Source organism: Bubalus bubalis, chromosome 3 (assembly GCF_019923935.1).
Source record: "Bubalus bubalis isolate 160015118507 breed Murrah chromosome 3, NDDB_SH_1, whole genome shotgun sequence".
Taxonomy (NCBI): Eukaryota; Metazoa; Chordata; class Mammalia; order Artiodactyla; family Bovidae; genus Bubalus; species Bubalus bubalis.
The window spans coordinates 158,087,163-158,093,162 of NC_059159.1; the positions used below are offsets into that span (position 1 = coordinate 158,087,163).

General features: G+C 41.6%; 1 long non-coding RNA gene across 2 annotated transcripts in view; it reads right to left on the minus strand.

Moving 5' to 3' along the window:
• Positions 1 to 5,632, minus strand: part of LOC123332942 — a 124,774-nt gene extending 119,142 nt beyond the window's left edge. For both annotated transcript variants that reach the window (XR_006550124.2, XR_006550125.2), the window contains exon 1: positions 4,340 to 5,632. This is a non-coding gene — a long non-coding RNA (uncharacterized LOC123332942). The remainder of the gene's footprint in view (positions 1 to 4,339) is intronic.
• Positions 5,633 to 6,000: the final 368 nt, after the last annotated feature.

The following is a 6,000-nucleotide window of genomic DNA, read 5'->3' on the forward strand; positions in this document are numbered from 1 at the left end:
ACAAGTATGTTAAACAGCTTAAGGGGCATACAAAAGAGCTCCCTCCAAAATTAGACACTCAAAAAAAAAAAGCTACTTTTAAAAGAATTCAGTGAAACTTCTAGGAATGAAAAATATAGTCATTGAAATAGAAAAAACAGGAAGCAGTCTATAAATGAAGAGATATCTTGTGAACCAACTGATAGATCTGAGGTCAAAAACTGAAGCGACCTGACACAACAGAAAGAGAATGGATATTGGGGTCGGATAGGCTGGGCTGAATTTTGCAGAAAAGGAGCCACATAAACCTAAAAAATAGCAACTAGTACTTACGAAGTGCTGATTATGTACAAGGCATATGATAAACACATTATATGTTATTTCATGAAATACATAGGAGGTAGGACTACGCCAAAGCCTTTGACTGTGTGGATCACAAGAAACTGTGGAAAATTCTGGAAGAGAAGGGAATACCATACCACCTGACCTGCCTCTTGAGAAACCTGTATGCAGGTCAGGAAGCAACAGTTTGAACTGGACATGGAATAACAGACTGGTCCCAAATAGGAAAACGAGTACTTCAGGGCTGTATATTGTCACCCTGATTATTTAACATATGCAGAATACATCATGAGAAACGCTGGGCTGGAGGAAGCACAAGCTGGAATCAAGATTGTTGGGAGAAATATCAATAACCTCAGATATGCAGATGACACCACCCTTATGGCAGAAAGTGAAAAAGAACTAAAGAGCCTCTTAATGAAAGTGAAAGTGGAGGGTGAAAAAGTTGGCTTAAAGCTCAACATTCAGAAAACTAATATCATGGCATCTGGTCCCATCATTTCATGGCAAATAGACAGGAAAACAATGGAAACAGTGACAGACTTTATTTTGGGAGGCTCCAAAATCATTGCAGATGGTGACTGCAGCCATGAAATTGAAAGACACTTACTCCTTGGAAGAAATGCTGTGACCAACCTAGACAGCATATTAAAAAGCAGAGACATTACTTTGCCAACAAAGGTCTGTCTAGTCGAAGCTATGGTTTTTCCAGTAGTCATGTATGGATGTGAGAGTTAGACTATAAAGGAAGCTGAACGCCAAAAAATTGACGCTTTTGAACTGTGGTGTTGGAGAAGACTCTAAGAGTCCCTTGGACTGCAAAGAGATCCAACCAGTCCATCCTAAAGGAAATCAATCCTTAATATTCATTGGAAGGACTGATGTTGAAGCTGAAACTCCAATACTTTGGCCACCTGATATGAAGAACTAACTCATTTGAAAAGACCCTGATGCTGGCAAAGATTGAAGGTGGGAGGAGAAGGGGGCAAAAGAGGATGAGATGGTTGGATGACATCACCGACTCAATGGACATGAGTTTGAGTAAACTCTGGGAGTTGGTGATGGACAGGGAAACCTGGCATGCTGCAATCCATGGGGTCACAAAGAGTCGGACATGACTGAGCGACTGAACTAAACATGGGGTAGGAATTATTCTCTCCATTTTTACAGGTGATAAAATGGAGACTTAGGAAGAAAACATCTTGCCCCCACATGCTGCCAATAATTGAAAGAGCTGGGATTCAAACCTAGGTCCCTCTCACTCCAAAGTTCATTGTCCTAAAAAGGAAGCTTTATTGCCTGCTCTATTAGCTTCCAGTTCAATTTGAATCAGCTGTGTAGGCTTCCATTGCCCACGCATAGGAAAAAAAATATATTGTATTATGAACTTTCTTTCTCTTAAAGACCTAATAGAGGCTTTCAAGAACATAGTTCACAGCTCTCTCCTTACTGGTAGCTGCAGAATTTGATTTACAGCTCAAACTGTAGGCCGGGGGATTGTGGAAGACTTGAGGATGAGGCAGGCATCCGGTGTCAGCACAGGCAAAGGGCAAGTTCAGAAGTCCTCAAAGTCTGAAAGGCTCAGGCAGATAAAAAGTGATCAGAATCTGTCAGGGACGGGTCTGAGAAGTCAGTAAAATGCTAGAGGACTGGGATGACTTTGAAAGTCAAGGCTAGCAAAAGGCTCCAAAATGTGGTAGTTCAGATGATTACCAAGATCCGTATGATCAATGTGCAGTTCTGACCTGGATCAGGAATAAAAGTTATCTTTTTGCTGTTGTCTTATTCTCTCCCATTTCCAACTGAGGGCTAGAAGCTGAGTCTCCAGAGGAAGCCTGATAAGTAGCAACCACCCTTGCCTCTGACTATGTAGGAAACAGAGACCTATAAAATCAGATACCTTGCCCAGTATGCCCCAGCCCAGGCTTTATCTCCAGAAGGTGATGACCCCTTGTTAACACTGCACAGGTGACCTTATTACTGAAGTTTTATGCAAATACCAAAGCTCACAATGCATTTCTAGGAATAGGTATTTTAGATTCCACAGCTAGTTTCTCAGCTGTGTAAATAACTACTAAACATTTCTAAGAAATAAAAGCAAATTGCTAGAGATCTTGCAGAAAGTGGTCACATTAGTAACATAAATGTAAGACACATGAACAAAAGTCAAAGCCAAGAAAATGTAGCTGTTCATAATTTGTTTTCTCCGACTTTTAGATAGGCTCCTGGATGTTAGCAAGGCTTGAAATGAGATAGGCTGGGGCGTGGGACTCTACGGAGTGCTTGCACCTGGACAGACCTCTCCTGGAGCAACAGACACAAAGAAACCAGGAGACACCAAAAATAACTACAGGAATGAGCAGTTGGGGCATTTATGAACAAGATACAAAAGGGCTACAAACTGCCATTTTGGAGGTTTTGGGTGCAAGAGTAAGGACTGCTCATGATCCCTGCATGTAGCACAGTCAAGGGGGTAATCAGACCACCCAAACCTTCCCTCCAGCTAGGCCCACCAACCCACCCAATGCACCCTTACCCTCCTTCCATTTAAGGAACCAGCCCCTCCCTTCCTCCAGGAGCAAGCAAGGGTACCTGTTTCTTGCTCTTGCTCCCTGGTATTGCAGCATGGGTCCCAAAATAACCTTGCCTGAATTTCTTGTCTGGCCTCATCAATTTCTATTGATTAAAGGGTCCAAGCACCTGGGTTGAAACATACTTTGCTATTTAAGAGGTGGAGTATCTGGGGTAGTTATACCTCGGAGAGGGGGAGGGGGAGATCCCGGGGCACGTGAAGCAAGTGCTGTTTGTGCAGTTTAATTTAGCGTACCCCAGGCTTGGGGTGCAGTTTATGGGGAATTCAGGTTCCAGCACTGGAAAAGCCCCCCAGAAACACAGTGCCATTAGCAGACGTTGAGGGGATGGCAAGCGGTCCAGACCTCGATTATTCATCAGCACAGGAATGAACCCGAGATTAGAAATTTCTCCTGAAATGCCCGTCCGAAAGTTGTTTAAATTTCCTCAATGTGTGGAAGATGTGTGTCCAATAAACCCTAACATCATTAAGTTTCTCATAAGACAACAAAAGTAGATGAACTTAAACCAACTTAAAACTGTTTGGCAATTAATGTTCCAGTGTTTTATCTTCTTTGAGATGACCTAGATATTAAATAAATCCCTCTCATTTCATTTAATTTAGCAAAATTAAAAGTTTCAAGCAACCAAAATCCAGAGAGACTTTGATCGACATTCTCCAAGCATAATTTACTCCTAGAGTTTACCTAAAAGCTCCTTATCTCAGTTACATTTGCTTTAAAATTTCATCATGTCAAGTTATTTTCCTTGTTGATAAATGTTATAACAGAAACATTATGCACTTATTAGCTTTCAGTAACCCTAGATACAATAAATGATATCTAATACTGACAAATCTAGAGACATATCTATAGTAATCATAGTAATCAAGCCCACAAGTTTAAACTGGCTTCAATACAGAGATTAATAAATTTATTCTGGCCAATTTCTTCTATATTTCTGAGAATTCATATAAGCACTTAATTGCCTTTAAGTCAGTAAAACAGAGTTCATTTACAAATTACTTTTTACATAAAGACTGAGCCAGAGATCTCATAGTTTTCCTGCTAGAGTTTTAAAAGGGCTCCTCTTTTTTTTATTCCTCAGCTGCAGGGACTACAGATGATCAGATAAGTTCCCGAGAGCCCAGGCAGAACAGTTACATTTTAAAGACATGGGGAGAGAGATGCTAGCTCTTCTTTTTCTCTCGCTCTTTAAAGTCCTACTAAGTAACCCAAGGCTGGAGTCTCAGGCAGTGTGGGCTGTTTGCATTTCAAGGCATAAGTGCTCAACCTGTGCCCACAATTGCTGTAGAGACTCGCGGGAGGGACTGGATAGACAAAAATCACATAAAACATAAATCCTTTTAAATTCACTGACCGAGACTCAACATGTACCAACTACAGAAACTTAAAGTCACAAATGAGAAACAAAGAGACGGTCTTACTGTGCGGTGGTCTCCCAGGGCACTTGGTCCAGCCCAACTCCTCTCTCAAATGGCCCTTCTGCCACCTGGAGTTGGAAACACAAAACAGAGGACCATTGCGGGGGTCCTGAAAAGATGACCCAAAGGGAGTCTCCAGGATAAAAGTGGACAGGAGCAAAAGCAGGGCACTGCTGCCGGATTCCTGCACACAGCACCGCCACGGGGATGGGCAGACCACCTAAGCCACCCTCCGCCTCACTCACCAATCAGCCCTTACCCTCACCCTATTTAAGGAACCAGCCCCACCCTCCTTGGAGAGCAAGCAAGGGCACCAGTTTCTTGTTCTTGCTTCCCTTGCGCTGCAGCGCCAAGTCCCAATAAAGCCTTGCCTGAATTTCTCATCTGGCCTCTTGTCAATTTCCATTGATTAAAGGGTCCAAGGACCCAGTCAGTAACAGAAATACTTACGATCATAATGCTAATAGGACTCTGGCTTTAAAAGTCCTTGTCTCGAGTTCACCAATCCTCTAGAATTAATGCCATTAGCTCTAATTTACAGAAAGGAAAACTGAGGCAAGAGAAGTTCATGGGAATTAGCCTAGGTCAAATAACTCATAAGTGACAGGCCAATCCCTGACTTCAAGGTTCTCTGATTCTAAAACCTACACCCTTGCCAAATCTCTTGGTGCCAAAGTGGTAGCTGACTTGAAGAAAGCACTTGCAGAAAATGGTTTAAGTTAATCTTATACAGTAAAATTGATCATGGATAAATGTAAGGAACTGGCTGAACGTATGGCCAAATTATCCATCAAAGAAGTAAAGGAGAGTGTACCAGCAGTTCATTGACAAGAAGATTCAGGAGGTGTTTAGTAGAAAGAATAGCATACATAGCATAAATTAATATACGTGACATGGTCACAAAACTGAACTGTTAGGGGTTTATGCTGCATCAAACAACTCCTCGGACAGCTTACTCTGTTTGGGGTTTCCTGCTGTAAGAGGAAGATGGATGAAGTGGAGGATGTTCTCTAAAGAGCAAACAAGATGGTAAAGTGTCAGAATGATGGTAGCATGTCAAATAATGAAAACCTCAACATGTTTAATTTAGAGAATCTATGATAAGAATTCAAGATATTCTCACCCACAGGCAAATGTGGAAACTCCAGGATTTTAGAAAGAAGAGAAATACCTCTGGGATACAATAATAGACTGTGACGATACCTGTTTCTGGATTTAAATTTTAATTCTACTACTAACCAGTTATATGGCCTTGAGTAAATAACCTAGCCTCTCTGTGTCTCAGTGTTCTCATCAATAAAATCAGACATATAATAGTATCATCCACATTGGACTGTTTTGAAGATTGGGTTGATAAAATAAATTTAACACAAGTCATTACCATAGCAGAGTGTAAATATCACTATTTATTATTTGCTGTTGTTACTTCTCCAATCATGAGACTCATGAACTTCCCAAGAAGAGCATCCATTTCTCCAGCCAGGAGAGCAGCTTGAAGATTGCTCCCCACTTCCTAAGTTTTGGGGGGAGCCCACATTTACCTTGGGTGAGTCTTCCGTTTGTCTGAAGCACTCTAAATGCCTGTAACATTCTATCCGAACCAGCCCATAGAACAGAAATGCTTCTAAGACACAGCCCCTAGATCTGCCATCTCCTAATTACTA